This window comes from Adiantum capillus-veneris, chromosome 3 (genome assembly GCF_014529385.1).
Source record: "Adiantum capillus-veneris isolate H3 chromosome 3, ASM1452938v2, whole genome shotgun sequence".
Classification (NCBI taxonomy): domain Eukaryota; kingdom Viridiplantae; phylum Streptophyta; class Polypodiopsida; order Polypodiales; family Pteridaceae; genus Adiantum; species Adiantum capillus-veneris.
Window position 1 is genome coordinate 116,867,174 of NC_140933.1, and position 18,407 is coordinate 116,885,580.

The following is an 18,407-nucleotide window of genomic DNA, read 5'->3' on the forward strand; positions in this document are numbered from 1 at the left end:
GGTGGTGATGAGCATGTTCAGTTCCCCTGTCCTTTCAAGTTGCTATAAGTATGAATACTCATTAACCTTTAAATTGCAGTTCTAGGGGACATCTTAGAGTAGTCACATCCCTACCATGCCTTGATACATCCCCTTAGCCTCTTGAAGCAATGACTTGAATAATCATATGATTAATTGATTTGCATATGTCAATGTTTTGCAAATCTGACATCAACAAAAAAATCTTGCTACAGTAGTGTTCACAGAAAATCCACCTTCAGTGTAATTTTGAAGGATAAAAATTGAAACTTCACGGCTAGTTTGGAGGGTCACCTTGATGGAAACCGGCTAAAATTTGAAGATTTTAGTGTAAAAATAGATAAAATCCCTAAAATTTTTGCGGGTCCTTGTGCTCACTATGAACTTCTACCCTTGTCCTTCACCTTTGTCTTTTGGGACCTACATCCTCCATAATTTAGTGAGATGGCTAATGTAGCTCCCATCTACATGGTCATCTCTTTAGAGCGCAAGCATAGGCTCTCCTAGCTCCAACTCCTCTCTTCTTCTCTACGCTATCAAAAACATAAATAGCTCATTTTCTTCTTATTGTTATACTCAAGGATTCCCACCTTAAGGACTTAGTTTGTGATGTTGATGAGAAAGAGCTTTGTGCTAAATGCCCTACAGTAGATAACACTTTTATTAAAAATAACGTTCTTCCAAAAACTTGTCAAACCTACGTATGACAATCAATAGAGGTAAATTGACTAAATTTGAAGGTTTTTACACTATAATCCACTTTTTTTTCCTAAAATTTGCAGGTTTTTTCACCGTCAAATTTAAATCTAGGGGCAAATTTTAATTGTAGGGAAACCTCGAACACCTTGGTTTTTTTGAGCCCAAGAACTTAGACAGTGGCCGGACACAAGAAGTGCAAAACCTGCGGACTTAAAGATTATTCCTATTCCGAAGATTTCGAGCAACTACAGAGAAAATCCCTACGCTCTGTATCTCTCGACCGTCCAGGCCTGGAGGAGCTATGTTTAAGCCCACTTCTGCACGGATCTATGTTGCGAAACATTGCAAGAGGTGAGCTACTGCCCAACCTACGCATCCTCACTATAACCACAAGCGAGTACAAGAGACGCTCCAATATTGTATTAGAGAGGCTGGATCAGTCTGCACCTATTGCGAGCTCAGCGACCAGCCGTCGTGATTAGGCTCTACGACGACTGCCCATGGTCATGGGCTCAGCACCATGAAGATCTCTTTCAACAGCTCCCGAGAATGCAGCCCATCTCTATTAACGAGACTTCTGCATCATCATCATCATCGGGCGCAGCAGAAGCCATGATATGGGGGAGGTGCAAGAAGCTAAGACGAAACAGCAGCACAATTTTGTAGAAGCTGTATGGGCTACCTTAAATGGCAAACACGTATGTGGGAAATGTGTTAAGATAGAGCTTTGCAGGCAAGGGGGACCAATGAAAAACATTCCCAGTCGATCTTGCCTAGTCAGGGCTGTGAATCCTCTTGTTCACATGCATCATCTTCATCGTCAGCGGCGGCGGCAGGGACAATCCCTTGACTTTATTGCCTCTCTCACTCCTGCCTACTTCTCTTTGAAGAGGTGTGAGTGAGTGAAGGTCCAGCATCATGTGGACAATTCAGTGTGTCGAAATTGTTCTGTCCATTAATCAGTATGATGCTAAGAATGGGAAGGACCCTCTTGGTAATTGCTGTGCCCCTGGATCTTCCCTGCCTTTGTTTAAGTTTCCAAGAAGGCTCTGTTTTCCTCCTGGTGATGAAAGTTGTTCCAAGACTGAGGATCTTGATTGGCAGAAGTCCTCTGAGTTTTTGGACATGGTGATTCTTGCACAGTGGGAAGATCGTGCTGCACGGGGTCTTTTTTGATACGATGTTACCGCCTGCGAGACCAAGGTCCTCCCTGGGGAGTATGGGTTCATTGCTCATCTCAATGAGGGTCACCATTCAAAAAAGCGACCCACAGAGTTTAGAGTCGATCAGGTTCTTTAGCCTTTTGACCCTTCAAAGTTCAACTTCACCAAAGCAGCAAAAGAAGAGCTTCTGTTCTGTGTCAAAAGTGGAGTTTCTCATGAAGGAGAAATTTATCCTGAAGCACCTGTGGTTGAGGGGACAAATGCTATAATCATTAATGTCAGACCTATTGAGTATGGGCACATTCTTTTGGTTCTGAAGATCACAGCACGAATCCCCAAGAGGATTGATGAGGATTCTCTTCTCCTTGCGATCAACATGGCGGTTGAAGCTAAAAACCCGTTCTTCCGATTGGGCTGTTAAACATCTGTGAGAGCCACAACAGATGCTTTTCTCATTTCTTGATCGTCACTGCATCGAGTACAATAGCCAAATACTGGACTTGAGCGAGCTCGAGTCTGCCTATGACTTCTATCTCCCCATCAACTTTAGGTATGTGGTTCTGATGGAATTTTTCCTTTGTAGAAGCAAAACTGCCTTGAACATTTGTAATGTTTCCACATGATATTGTTAATGGGTTGCACACACTGCGAAAGCAAACCATCCACCCTATGGTTTGGACTTTCCTACCTACACTTCCATAGGCCGCTTCGTGAATGGCTACATGATCCTAGATTACCTTGGTGGGTCTGGTGTCATTGTGGCAACATTGCCCCCAAGTGGAATGTGATGATGGATTATGTATGTGTAGCATAGACATGTAATATCTATCAATTTTGAATGCAGAGATATGTGTGGGTATATGGACCAATTTATGTTACTGTGAATTTATATGCTCTGTGTTGATGATGCATCCCTAAAATCAGGGCTTCCCCTCATCCCCATCCACTCAGATCCCTGAACAAAAGGTATGAAGCTCTTGCATGGTGTCAATTTTGCTTCCGCAGCCTCTAGAATCCAAGTGTATGCTGGATGTGCATTCTATGCTTGATTAATGAGTGCATGTGCATGCTTTGCGAAGGGATTCTAGAACAAAATTATCTCACGGGTGTTGCATCTCAAGGTTATATGAATTCTCAACTTTTTTAAACAGAAATTGCATAGTATGGGCATTTCTAAGATAGTGGATGTGTTGGGTATTGACCAAAGTGAGTTGGAGGAAGCTTTTCAAGATGTGATGCACAATCACAGGTGAATTTTGTGAAGCAATATAACGCTTCAACGCACTGAAATTTGTCTCAAACTACGTCTTGTGCTTTTATTGGACATATTAATAGCCCTATTTGTGTATTTATGATACATTCCTTTTCAATGGAAAAATTCTGTGTGTGTTACACGATAGCCTCCCGACTACAAAAAATTGCACTTGCTTTGCGCACTGAGCATGGAGGCGGGATATGCACTTTGAAGCGCATCCCAGATTATGCAGAGCTTAAGCGAGAGCTAGAAACCTTCCTGCTTATAGTAGAAATTCCACCCGCACATTTTGAAGGCGTGTGATGTCTCTTTGTCTTGTTTTGCTTATGCATATTTGTGTATGATACTGGAACTTGCTCTTATATCTGGTTTTGATGTGTGCATGTGCCATGGTGAAAATAACAGGGAGATGCGGAGTGTATGGCCTGGTGCTAATCCGGATTTTGGGATGCGCACAAGAAATACAGCCAGGCATTTGCATTTGCTGTCATCTAGTAAGGATGGGCCAGATGCAACATCCAATCTAGTGGAGATGGGACAGGATGTTGGTATGTTAGTAGCACTGGTTTTATGAACTACTATAAAACTACATGCGCGATACTGCCTGCGCTGTTGTCATTTGATTCTTTATAACATTGCATTTGTATCAATGATAATTTGTCAGGATTGGATGTGAGAGACTTGGAGTTGGCTCTTCTGGAGCTTTCATATCAGCATGCTCGCCATTATCAAAATTGTCCAGGAGGCCGAGAATGCGAGTTTGCAAGGGTAACCCCTTGTGGTTCGGTTGTGGAGTAGCAGGTGGAATTTGCAGCTTACATTGTGGGTTGATGTATGCAATGGGGAGATTTCTTGTGGATTTGCACTATTGCATGTGGGAGTCGTCTTGTATTGAATTCTAGTGTATGACCACTATTTTATAAGGCCAAAGGCTTTATAAGTTGATTGTGAGCCGGGCACAATACATCCGGCCATAGTTTTGTGTGGGTGTGTAGTGGTTCATGTTACTTGTGAGTCATGTCTCTTGTTGTGGATTGTTCCAAGTGCCATGGGTTGATTGTTTGATTGATTATTTAAAAGTGTGGATTTCACAGGTTGTAGGATGAGGACTTTCACTAGAAGGTAGGGCTGTTGAGGTAATTTTAGGAGACACATTGAGTAGGGTTAGGAGGATTACCACGTTTTGTTATGAAGTTACTAGATGAACTACTATGTCATATCTTTGAGTTGCTAGATGTATTACTAGCTTACAAACACATCTTAAACTAGCAAGTGATCTTGAACTCTCTTGATTCATCTAGCAACTATCTTACCATATAGCTACTCAACTTACTATATGGTAAGAAAATTGCTTCTTGATGCATCTAGGAGTATTCTCACACTTACTAGTTTGCACTTTTGCTAGATGTGTGTATTGAAACTAGTAAGATATCTAGCAATTATATATTTTTTGCCATATGGTAAGCTGTCCAAAGCTCCTTGTGCCTAGTGCTCACACCCTTCTTTGACGCAGCCCCAACTCCTGTTGCCGACACCTGCATTCTCTCCCGTTGCTTGGAGAAGGGCTACCGCTGCCATCCTATATGCGCAGAGGCCTCATTTGGTGCCCTTGGCCCCTAGTGCTCGCACCCTTCTTTGACACAGCCCCAACTCCTGCTGCCGACACCTGCATTCTCTCCCGTTATTTGATGGTGTCGAATTATCGCCATACACTGTCGCATGGCCGTGATCGACCACCTAGCCTCGCTCGCTGCTGCGGCCAGTTGAACCATCGCTACGTGTAGCAGAACAACCAACAAGCTCCTGAAGGGTGCCATCATTGTCGCCTACCTCGCCCAACTCCCTCCCAGATTAAAGCACCCCTCTCCCCCAACTTGCAGTACTGCATCGACTTCGGGACCTCTCAATGATGCAAGCACCTCGGTCCTCGATCAGCTAGCCTACACTGCAGTTAATTGCATGGTATCCTTCTTGCCGCTTGTCAAATCAATGCCAGTGAACAACTAGTTGCACCCAACTGGTTGCCGCTCTTCTCACACCCAAATGGAGGACCTGCCAAAGATCTGTCGTAACTATTGCGTCATCCATTGCTACCGATTTTCCTTGATACCCGCCACCCTGTCTTCTACATGTTGTCGACGTGGCAGTTGATCTTCCTAAATTAGATTTTCCTAGTGAGCTGACGGTGCCAGTGAAGATACTACTGAGGGGCGCAGTTCAAGGTGCTGCCTGAGCCTCAATGGCATGCCCGATCAGGCCATTGATAACCGCTCTCAAGTCTTGCTTTTGCTCTCAAATGTTAGTCACATGGCATTTGCTGCATGCTCAATGGTGTTCGCTCACACGTGTCGAGTTCTAGAAGAAGTACAAAATCAAGAACCATATTCATGCGGTTGTTCATAGACATAGGAGTTGCTGCATCTTTGGTGCAAAGGTGCCTTGTCTTTTCATTTTCATAAGTAGCAGTCACGCTCCATGATTCAGTTTAAGTTTTAAGGTCTCTTTCTCTGTAGTAGTTTTTTCCTAGTCTCTGTCTTATTAGATCACACCGAACCCCTTTATGGAGATGGATGTATGTCGCAAAAATTAGCCCACAGTTTGTCCTTCCTCGTCTTGTCCATTACATTGGGATAGCGACCTAATGTTTGCATGAGCGAGATGTATGAGCTCCATGCCTTGATGATAGGCATCATGAAGAATCTAGTCCCCCAAGCTCAGCCCCTTAGCCCCTAAGCTGTTGTATGACCACTCCCCCCATATGAGGCGTTGGAGTCGGTCCCAGCCTCTCATTCCATTCTCAACCCAAACTTGTAAAAAGATGTTCATCTTTTTCTCCCTAAGGAAGGAGGTGTGGTGTAGGTGTCCGACCACCTAGTGTGGGAGGACACTCAGTTCTTGGCATGCAGTCTCTATTGGTAATATAAGGAGGTGCCTGACAAGAGGAAGGTACGCTCATTTGGTCTTAATCTTGCTCTACATTTGGGTGCACCACAATATATATAGTAAAAAGTATATATATATATATATATATATATACCCATAAAAGGGAGAAGTAGTAGAACGGCGCGCAGAGGCCATTTTATAAAAATTTAGAGTGCCCCTCAAGCATCGTTCTGCTACAACCCCCTTTTTGAGGTTTTTTGGCATTTTCTCCTTCTCTAGGTGTCAGAACAGGGCAAGTAAACAGTCGATTTTTAGGTATTTAGGCATTCCGAACACATTGGCAGTGTCCAAATCTTCAAATTTTGACATTATGTGACAACTTTTTGTATTTCTTTTAAATTTGAATGATGTAGAAAGCCATATTAAATGAGCAACGCCGACCTCGTGAAAAAGACAATCACATTTAATGAAAAGGTGATCGTTTTCAAGAATCGTTGGCTTATTGAATGAGTAGGTGATACTTTTTTCATAATTTTGTTAATATTAGCCTATTTTTTGACGTAACGTTGGCCGTTCTCTCATTGGAGGAGCTCATTTACCTCTCTCTACTAAAAGGCCGACCTCCGAAGTTTTCTAATGGATCTTATCTTCAAACTTCACAATCTTAGCACCTCTAGCTTAAAAGTTTCCACTTCCTCCTCTACATGAACCATCCTTTGTGCAATTCACTAGTGGTATGGAAAAAAAGTTGACATTGAGGCAAAGACCATTGTTCGCTATCAGCTCCAATAGTCAACAATCGCTTACAGTATCCAAGAAGACCTTGCTCTTCTCTACCTACATCGGGACCTACATATTGTAAAAATGAATCAAGGATATTGAATGTTGAATACACATTAACACTAGGTTGGTAATGGGACACTTTTATGTCCAGTTAAGTGACCATTTTTCTTGAATTATGTCAAGAGTTTCAAAATGGATTTTGAGGTGCTATCTATCTAGAAATTTGTCTCATGAGCTGAAAAAAACTTGACATTTTTTTGGAATATCAATTCCATCTTTAACCTTGTCCTTGCACAACATTTCACAACCTAAACTGTGTGAAAACACGGGTCCTGTTTTTGGCTTTTTTCAACTTTTGGCAACTATACCACTCTAGAATTCATGTTTGTGAGGTCTATAATGCTAGAGAACTATCTTTAGTAGTCCTTAACATCTACTGATGCTTCTAGGGAGAAATAAATGTTAAAGTTCTAAGTTATGACCAAATTACAAAAATTGTCAAATCCTATTTTTTAGCCAATTTTAGCTCTTCTATGATTTTTTTGGTGGCTTTCATGATATCCAAATGTAGTTTTGATTTTCTATGTCGCATATTGTAACATAAAGCTAATATTCCTTGAGTTTTGGGGCACCTAATACCCTATTTTGCATAGTAGACAACGATGGTTGATTTTTTCAATTATAGAAGAAAACAAAACATTCTAGTATATCAAGTATAGCTTTTTCAATATTGTTAGTTTCTTGTGACAACTACATGCATTCTGTAGGTAGTAACCATATCTAGTCATAAGGATCAAATTTGGCTAGATATTGAATAGTTTCTATTGGATTCTACAACTCATAATGTTGAACCCAGTTTTTTCATGTTTGCTGTATTTAGCGCTTCATCTTTGTCCCCAAGTTTCCCCTTGGTAAGAGATGTATTATTCTTTTGACATGCTCCATGGCTCCTTATGAACCTAAAGGACAATAGGGAACTAAGAAAACATGCATATATTATTTGTATTGAGCGTGGCTATAGAAACTTTGATGATAGGTTTGCAGAATGGTAAAAATTCAACTTTTTTGTACCTATTTCTTTTGGCAAAACAAAAAATAGTGAGTGAGAAGCAATCATATGTTCTGATCACCAACCCATTGAAGTTAACCAGGGAATTTATCTCAAGTCCTACAAAAATCCCTAATCTTTTTTTTATGCAACAAAACATAAGAAATGACTATTTTGATGAAAATGTACTGGTCCATCAACTTTGGAGGCTTGGTGTGACCAAAAGATGAGAAATTTTACAAGTTTCTTATTTTTTCCATGTGTAGTAGGCCTTGAACTATAACCTCATGAAAGGATTTTACAAAATGAGTGGATCTACTATGGTTTTGGAGGTTTTTTTCAAAACCCTGAAAGGACACTTTTATGTCCTGTTAGGTTACCAACCTAGTGTTAATGGTTGGATCGTTAGGGTAGAGGCAACCATGCACCCAAAGGTCCACATTGTGTGACCTGCACCACGGCGTTGTTGTGCAGTTTGCAAGTAATGACGCTTTGAGGGTGCGAAGTCCTTTGTGTTGGAATTAGGGTTGCATGAAAACACACACAACTTGGAGAAGACAAAGGAAGCTCAAGGCACACAATAGAAAGTGCATTACTTAGTGTGAAATGGAAAGATAAGTTAGTCCTAGAGTGATGGGCGTATATACAATGCACAGGGGAGAAAACCTCTTCATTGAAAGAAAAAATGCTTCGGTGGGAGTAATGCGGTGAACGAGACTTGAGACATAGAGTAAAGGGAAGTGCCATGCCCTGGGGACATGATCAGTCCACAAAGGGGTGTAAGCCCAAAGCTTTGTGGAAATCTTTGAACTTCTCACGAGACAATGCCTTTGCTAAAATATTTGCAAGGTTGTCTTGTGTTGGCACATAAGCCAAGCTGATCTCTCTTGCTGATGCCAAGATGTAAAGTGCCACTCAAGTAGCAAAAACTCCTCTTGACACTCTGCCACTGCTTAGACCCTAGGTTATGCATAAATCTGTTGACCTATGAGACTCCAAATTGAATACCTGACCTCGTGTTGCATACATAAATGAGACATCCAATAGCAGTTTGGTAAAGAGTGACATTTGTAGGATCACCAGCATCATGAAGACTCAATTTCAAACGTGTTTCCATGGGAGTGGCAATAGGTCTGCAATCCTCAAGTCCAAACTTACATAGCAATGTCTATGTCTCTATGTAACTTTATTGACACAAGGCAATACCATCATCACACTGCTTACACTGTATACCCAAGTAATGATGCAATAGCCCCAAAACTAGTCTTGCTTGGTGGGCCTTTGCCCTACATAATTTGATAGATTTTGGAGTGCAGCTGGTTACTTGGTTAGCTAGTTGTGATTGTTGTCGCCTTGGGTTTTTGAGTAGAACCTATTGATAGGCACCAATAATAGCTCATTGGGAAGAAGCAAGTTGTGTCCCATAGTGCTCCATATACAACAAAGAGCTACTAAAGAGGGTAACCAAATCGAGAAAAAGGGTTGTAACTTAACCTACTTTGGTAGTTGTTTGAAAATTGCACCATTCACCCTAGTAATATCGACCATTGAGTCTCTAAATCGTGGAGACATCTTTGAGACACCCATCTTATCCTCAATCAAGCATAGTCAATTTTTCTTTATTTCAACATATAGGTTGAATTGCCAAACTCTGAGAAAAGAAATGCATGTCTATTTGATATATAGATACTATGATCGAAATTGAGGATGCACTAGTGACGAAAACATATGGCTAAACTAAACTTAAGGAAGCTTTGAAAAACTCAAAAATACAGAAAGCACAAATAAACTATAAAAAATGAACTACACTACAGACCTGATAATCTTGTACGAATGGTATCCAATTGTGCAAGCCGGCGGACAATGTTTGAGCCAAGCTACAAAAAATCCATGTGAATAGTTAAACATATCGTCTTGCAATAAAACGTCACAAACTGAAACTGCAAAGTATATAGTGCATGTCATGCAGAGGTGCCATACAAAAATATGGTGGAGAGCTGGCACTGTGGTCTCTCCAAAAATTATAAGAAACGGAAGCCGTGCCCTGCCCCGTAGCATGTATGTGTTGTGCCAAGCAAACGCATAGTCATGGGGTTCTGGATACAAATAACGAACCTTGTAGTGTTGTTGAGTTGAAGTCACGCTTGTGCAATTGAAACGTGTAGTTGTAGATGTGTCCTCCCTGTCACACAGAAAACCCACATTAAGACAAATAGAAAAGATGCAAGATATAGATTAAACTTAAATAGAAGCAGAGCTAACTTTATGTTTTACATCATAGACGTATTAGACTCCTATGTAGTGCAAGAAGTGCCCTTGCTTTGCATCCTAAAACCAATCAACCGGAGCTTTGTGGCCCAATCCTTGTTGGGGATATCCCGCAATCAATGCCAATTTCAAGAGACGAAATTTCAGACATACATGTCAACTAAGGCAGTGCCATATGCCTTTAAGACGAAAGCATAGGTGATTGCATCTGGATATGTGTCCTCACTTCATTTCTATTGTGGACATTCCAAGGCTCCTTGGCTCAATCTTTTGGCCGTATTTCTTCCACGCCACAGTATGAGAGAGTGCATCTCCATCCATATCAACCAGGCCCGCATTCAAATCGACAATGTCTGCTGGGAGTTATACTACCTAGAGTTTGGAATTCAAGTAATTAATTGAGAGTCATTCTATTAAGAGAGTATTATCTCAACCTCAGCACGCCAACAACTGAAATTGCACCAGCTATGGCCACCTTAGTTGGTGGAATGGATCTCTTTTGTGAGCGTGCCCCCTCAGCACCCAGAACGGAGACAGATTGCAAGTCGTTTGTGGCCTGCTATGTGCTGGCCCCCCTCCCCCCGACTCATGATGGGAGGGAAAGGACCTTTCCTCAATAATGCATGCTCCCAGCCTGGCAATCGGTGGAGGTTTCCTCCATAATGCATGTTCCTAGCATGGCTCCCGGCCTCTGCCAGCTGGTCACATGCATTATGGAGAAAGGTCCCTTAGGGGCCTTTCCCTACCCCTTCACCTTGTTTCTTCCTTTAGGTTTTTTTGCATTGTCATGAGCTCTTGTTATTAGATATGCAATTCTAGTCTTGCACCTCGACATAAGAAGGCACACACTTCTCATTGACTATGAAGTAACCATTGCTCCATGAGTCTGTGTAAGGTCTATAACACTTCTCGAGGGTGGGTTGTAGAGCATTTTCCCCTTTGAGGCTTGATGTGTCCTCGTTCCATGCAGAAAATGGTGGGCCATTAATACATCTCTAATTGTTGAGTTTATGCTCAAGCACCCAACAAAAGACAACACATTCCTCTCAACATTGGCTCCAAAAAGCGTGGATCATTGTTGTGTGGGGCTTTAGACCTTTTTTTTCTTCCTGTGACTAGCTGGATAAGACACTATGAGCCAATCTTCCTCCTCAATATCTGGCAATTTTGCTAGGACAGCTTTCCGTCCACGCTCCAAGCAGTACTTTGCATGAAAGTCCTCAGTTGTGAAACAAATTCTGATAAGCGAGAACGCTTTGAATCCCTTCTCGCAAATGCTAAAAGAAAAAAATGGTCTCTCGTGAAATAAATACTTTGAACTATACCCGGGCTTTCCCCTTGATGTTAGTGTTCTACTAAGTTCATGCAATTCCATGAACATGATCATACTCATTAGACTACATTTCAAACACATTGTATCCTTCCTCCATCGATAGAAGACGAAAAATCTAGCAATTATAACCTTGAGATCAAGCACTCCTTTTAATAAATGAAATTTCATGCTCACTTTCTAAGAATATTCATCACTAATACTTACCATAAGAACACTTACCACTTAAAAGGAAGTGTTCCCCACTTTCGACAAGCACCTAGAAGAGAAAACCAAACTGAAGAATGATCAGATGATGGCACCATCACAATCACTCTCATAGCTTTTTCAAAGAGCCTTGAAGGTCCAAACAGATCATCCATGCAAGTATAGTGTTCATCATTTGGTGTAATGCCATAATGTTTCTTCATGTTAAAATATATTTGGCCGTTGACCACAAGACCTACGTGACTACATGCTTTGAGCACATTAATAAAAGTGATTGCATTTGGGAAGATGCCCTCCTGTTGCATCCGGTGAAAACAATCCAAAGCCTCCTTGACCAACCCTTGTTGCGCATGTGCTCCTATAATTGCAGTCAAAGATGCTACATCTAGAGAGAACCCCTCGCTCCACATTTGCCAAAAACTGCCCAAAGCTTCACGACCCTATCCCTATTGGGCATATCCTACAATCAATGCACTCCAAGAGACCGCATCCCAGACATGAAGCTCATCAAAAACTTTTTGTGCTTTCAAAAGTACACCACATTTGGCATACATGTCAACCAAATGTATGGGAGTGATGGGAGCATCCACCCCTCTTCCTCCCGAGAAATGCCTACACTGTCTAGTTGGGCAACTTCTCCCCCTTCTCCCTTGCTATACATGCAATGCTCAAGGGGTACTGCCTTCTCCCCCTTCTTCTCCTCTTTCCTACAGGTGAGCAGGGTATGCTCCCTCTTGATCTTCTTCTCTGCTTTCAAACCTGGATGCATTGTAGTTGAGCAACGCTCATATCCCCCTTCACCTTTGTTCGTATTTGCTGCTGCCGACTTGCTCACTCTTTTCACGCCTCTATGTGCTACAGGTAAGTAATGCTCAATTTTATGCCTTTAATTCAACACTACAAAGCCTTGTTTCAATATGAAACTTTGACCACTCTAGCGCTACTGCAAGCTAATGAATTATCAACACCGGCAGTAAAGTACAGATTTGTAGTCTCCCGGTTTACTCTACTTAGAGGAGAGATATCACGACAGCCTGTCTTCTAGCAGATCCAATACGAGTGGCATCCTTGCAAGGACCGATAACTTCATCAACAATAACTTGAGTTGGATTTTGACCAGGCAGCAAGCGAATAATCTCCATCGCTGTGAAAGCTTCAAGCTCGGAGTCACAGTGAGAAAAATTTTCAATACCCCGCCATGTACTACTGAGCTTCAGCGTAGGCTATCAACACAAAGCAGGTGCTTTATTGTTCGGTTGCTTTATTTGATTAGAGAGGTTATTGGCAGTGTGATTGGGCTCAAGCGCAACGGTGTAGATCATGCCAAGCGGCCTTTTCTAGGCTCAAAGAAGGAAAAAAGGGCCTTTGGCTCACCAAGTAAACATTCATCTTGAAAGTAGCAAACACCATATTAGAGAGTTTGGGACTTTAAATACCATTTGGGAATGTCATAAAAACTAATATCTAACCAACCCAAATGATATTCTTATATTAAATTGATCACTTAATGAGGGAGAATAAATGGGAACAAGGGTTAAGATATTGAGATGTGCTTATAGATCTATCTCAACACAAGGCCAATAAAAAAGGGGCCCAAATGAGAGATGGTCTATCAAAGAGCAAGGCTAACCAGTGGAGCATAAGACCTTAGGGTTAGCTTCATTCAAGACCTCCAATAATGTGTGTAAAATTCCTTTGACCTTAGGTAAGCTAGGGATGAGCTTGAGGCAGGAACCCGACCTTGCTTGAGGTGCTTGTCCTGCTTGTCATGCTTGATTACTAAGGTGCTTGAGGTGCTTGAGATGATTGAGGTGCTTGATGATTGAGATTCTTGAGGTGCTTTACATGCTTGAGATGCTAGGGTTGTACTTGAGGTGAGAACCCAGCCCAAGCTTAAAGTGCTTAAGGGCCAAGCTTGTGGTGGGAGCTGGGCCTATGCATGAGGGGCTTCAGGTGTCAAAAAGTCAAGTATTCAATCCCTACAAGGAGGGGGCGAGCCCTACATGAGGGGGGATGAGAGAGAACACCCACACACTCACACAAGGCATGCATGGTACAAAGAAAGAAAAAGGGACACTTGTCAAGTTCCTCCTCATGTTTCCCTCATGGTGTGCCTGAAGCCTATTGGTTGGCCACCCAAGGGGTCCAATGATAATTTAGGAGATTTAATTAATTGATTTTGAATCTATCAAGTCATATCTCTCAATGGAGAAAGGGGGACACTTGTCCTAAGGCTAACCTTGCTGCTTGTAATGCCTCCTGCATTGGCTAGGCCTGGAGGGGTCCAATGAGCTTCAAGCATGAGCTACAAGGGGGGGTCGACCAAGCAAGCTAGGGGGTTGCTTAGGGGGTATACTCACCCCCACACACTCACAAACACTCTCATTGTGTGCTAGGCAAGGTGCAAGAGTTCCATCTCCTTCTCTAAGATCCTTGAGAAGTTGAGAGCCTACACCAACACTCTTGGCTATGGAACGCAAATCCAACCAAGAGCTATGCTTCAATGCTTAAGATTTCCATCTTCTCCATCTTCATTACTATGCTATTATGTATGCTAATCAAGAAGAGTAATGATAAATGAGGATTTATTTCTTTCTCCTATGGAATACTTCTTCTTTCTCTTCCCTACCCTCATTCCCTGCTAGCTCTCTCCACCTTCGAAGGTGTTTGAGGTCTTGGGATTGAGGCTTGGGATAGTTAATGCTTTCTACAAAGTGCATGTTATGCTTATTGCAAGAAGGCTAATGGTTTATTACAAGTAGATTAGTTACTTAATGCAAGTAGATTAATTGTTGCTTTAGGCACAAGTGAATGCATAAAAGTATACATCTTCATGCACTCAAATGATTTAGGGAACATAAAGACTAATGATGTTCACAAGTTCTTGATTGTTTTCAAGCTAAGATTGATTGTTGATATTATGCAAAAGCTTGGTGTATGAAGCTTCCATATTCATACTGCCAAAGAGGTCTCAAGGAACACAAAGATTGTATTGTACCAAGTCTCTCTTAATGAGAGAATCTATAATACAAATGCCTTTTGGAGGGGGGACCGGCTCCACATAAATCCGATCCTCAATTGTTGTCATATCCTCTAAACTCTCTCTCTTGCAAAAGTATTGCTCATGCCTCTAGTTAATTAAGTGTTATCATTAATTTGCTACTACCAATTACGTTCACCCTCTATGCTCTCAAAGTTGCTCACTCTAATTCTCTGAATTGCGCTATTCTCTAAGTTCATAGGCCATTTCCATTACATTGGTATCAGAGCATTTGGTTTCTCTTTTCTTGCTTAAGAAGAGAGGTCCTTAAGTGGCCTATAAATGGTTGATGTTGTTAATTATATTAGGGTAAGTGGAATTGGGATCTGTTATCAGTTTTGTTGAGCCCACTATGTGGAATATGGTGCACACCTCGGGAGCTTTGGACTTAATAATGGAGTCTTTTTAGACTTGCCTACGGCTTTACCATTATTGAGCCATAATAAGTCTGAAAGGAGCTAACCCTCGGCAACTCTGCTATGTTCGACCTACTCCTCTACGCTCTATAATTAACCACTTCGAGAGTGTGTGTACATACTTAAGAGCCGATTTTCAAAGTCTAAGAGGAGTCGCAACTAAGGTTTTGAATTGCCAAATCATACACTAACTACATACATAAATTTTGTTAACATGGTTGACAATAATCAAGAGAGTAGAATGAACATTGATAACTTTGATTTTGCACATGAAGGTGCTAATGCTGATGCTCCCATGTTTATCAATTGTCTTGTTTCTAAGCTATAACAAGCTATGGGAAACCCAACACTACAAGGTGAAGTTTTCCAACAACTTCATAGTTATGGGATTCTCCAAACTCCCCCAAAAGAGAGAGCACCTGAGAGGTCTCTTCAAGAGATTTCCAAGATAGGGCTCTCTACGGTGAGAGAAGAGGAGAACCCATACAAAGTGCTTAAACGATTATTAGCGGGCTTGCCTCCATCCAAGAAGAGAGGTGAAGTATCTACTATAGAGCCTTCACCAAGGGAAGGAGAAATAAGTGAGTCTCCCAATACTTCCAAAGATGTGGACCCAAGAAGACTACAGCCTCAACGATCTCCAACTCCCCCCAAGAGGGAAAGATCTCCGCAAAGTCCTCCTCCTTGTTATCACAAAAAGGAAGAGAGGTACCAAAAGAAGGAAAAGGAGAGAAAGAGGTCACCCTCTTCTCCATCTTCATCACCTTCCTCATATTCCAATGAAGGTAGCGGCATTTTTCTCAAAGAGCCCAAGAGGAAAGTCCATTGCAAGTCCTATCCGGTATGGACAAGGTCCAAGAAGCTGAAGAAGTTCAAGGAGGGAGGAAAGAACACCACTTTACTTACCTATGATGGCACCTTTGGTGCTACAAACAAGATCTTGGCCTTCATCCAACAATTTGATGTGGCCTTTGTTGGTGATGAGGGCTTCATGGAGTCCTCTAAACTGCATCAGGTATCTATGCATTTCCAAAGCTCCGCTTGTGAATGGTGGGCTAGCCTACGAGCCCAAAGAAAATCTCCAAGGACATGGAAGGCTTTAAGAGCCTCCATCATGAAACAATTTCCGGCAAGCAAAACTAAAGACAATGTCCTCATGGAATGGAAAAGCTTGAAACTCTCTCCCTACGAGTCTATCCAGAAGTATATAAATAACTTTTGGGATTTACTTCTCAAAGCCACTGTCTACAGAAAGATAGACTTTGAGGAGCAAAAGCAACAATTTTGTGCGGGTCTTTCTGAGGAGAGGACGAGTATATTAACTCACAAAGGCCTAATACCATATCAGCGGTCATACACCATACTATGGTTTCCTCTCAAATCAATTTCCAACAAGGGGTTAAGAGAAACTCTAATCCCATGGAAGTGAAGGATCAAAATGAGCCTAGAGGGAGGAATAATGCTCAAACTTCCTCCAAAGGCAAATCTAGCAACACCGATAACAAAGCTAAGGAGAAAGGAGTCTACAAAGGTAAGAATAGACTCTCTCCAATAGAGCTAGGGTGTTATCGTAAGGATAACAAATGCTACAAGTGTGGACAGCAAGGGCATGTCTATCGTGCTTCCCCCCAAAGAAATGCACGCAACAAGCCGCCTTGAGTTTCTATGCTGGAAACTCCAAAAGAGGATGCTCATAGCAAAAGGCTTTTGTTTTTCCTATTCTATGAGATATGTACATACATGTTTATGAGTTGGGTAGCAACCTATCCCTTGTAAATATGCATGCTTTTCATAAGTTAATGAAAATCTATATGTTCATATACATGATTTTTGTTAGAAAGTCTGTAAATGAATTTAATGTTTCAACCAATAACAACAAAAAATATGGGAATCAAGAGGAAATTCTACATTCCTAAATGGATTCCAAAATGTTTTTATTGATGATACCCCTGTGAGCTATCTCCACAATGAGGGGACAATGCCCATGCAATGGAGCTTTTACCACGAAGCTCATTGCCTAATAAGCCTCCTTATTGAGCTTTATAAGCTCCACAAGAAAAGTTCAAAAGGCAATAGCATGAATTGATAAGTTTTGAGAGAGATTGGGCTTTCTTCTAACCAACAGAAAAGTGAATTTTTCAAGAGATTCAATAATTAGGTCACATTATCTCTAAAGGTGGTATTTGTATGGATCCTTGACACATGGAAGTACTTCTTGCGGACTCCTTCCATGATACAAACCAAGCTCTCCGACAATCAAATGAGGTGGGCAAATTTATTTTTTCAATTTAATTTTTACATTGCTCACATTGCTAGCAAGCACAATCATGTAGCCAATGCACTTTCCCGATGGCCAAGGGTAGATAGGGTATCAATAGCAACTTACAATGAACTATGTTTTATGATAGTTAAATATGCTTCTAACATAGGCTTTAGGGATATGATAATAGCCTTTAAAAATGGAAGAAAAAGAACCACTTAGGTTAGAGGATAGTTATCTTCCATACCTCAATAGGCTATATCTTCCTCACTTCTCATGCTCCTCCCATATGCAGGGCAAAGAGGAAGTCAAATTTACTCTGCTAGGAGTAAAAGCATACTTGTATTGGCTTACCATGAAACGAGAACATACAAGGGTATGTTTCAAAATGTATGGTATACCAAAAGATGAAGTATGACAGAAGGACCATGGCTTGCCAACATCTAATTGTGTCCGATAGAAATCCTACCATGACCACTAATTTCTGATAGAGTCTCTATCAGAACTAAAGTAACCCTCTTATGTCGGCCTACTATTCCAACGGATGGCCAAAAAGAAAATCACAAAAATAATGATCCTTGATCTACTAAAAGCCTGTGATTTGAAGTAGACCAATGCTCAAAATGGGAGAAGTACTTACCCTAACAACTGTATGTCTCTAATCGTGAACATACTTCTAAGGGGAAAGTACCTTTTGAGGCTAAAGACGGAAGATTCAAAAGCCCCTTGTATCTTAAGGTACCTTGGAAGATCTTCATTACAAAGGAGTATAGCCGAGATCAAAATGAATCTTTTTAGAAGATTAAACAGGCTATATCCATCTATTAGCTAGGCAAAAGAGGCTCTGCCATTCACAAAAGAGCCTTATCCTTGAAAGAAAAAGAAATAAAGTTGGGTCTTACTAAACTTCCTCAAGGCTCATCTAAGGAAAATTACACACAAGAATCATACAGGCCATTAAAGGTATTATGCTAGCTCAGCACAAAGATACTATGGCCCCTTCTAAATTTTCAAGCCCATCCATAAGATGGCTTATC

The 18,407-nt window shown here is 41.4% G+C and overlaps 2 pseudogenes; both read left to right on the forward strand.

The window, feature by feature from the left end:
- Nucleotides 1–1,567: 1,567 nt before the first annotated feature.
- Nucleotides 1,568–2,301, forward strand: LOC147461553 (GDP-L-galactose phosphorylase 1 pseudogene; annotated as a pseudogene).
- A 736-nt stretch (nt 2,302–3,037) lies between these two features.
- Nucleotides 3,038–3,933, forward strand: LOC147461554 (uncharacterized; annotated as a pseudogene).
- Nucleotides 3,934–18,407: the final 14,474 nt, after the last annotated feature.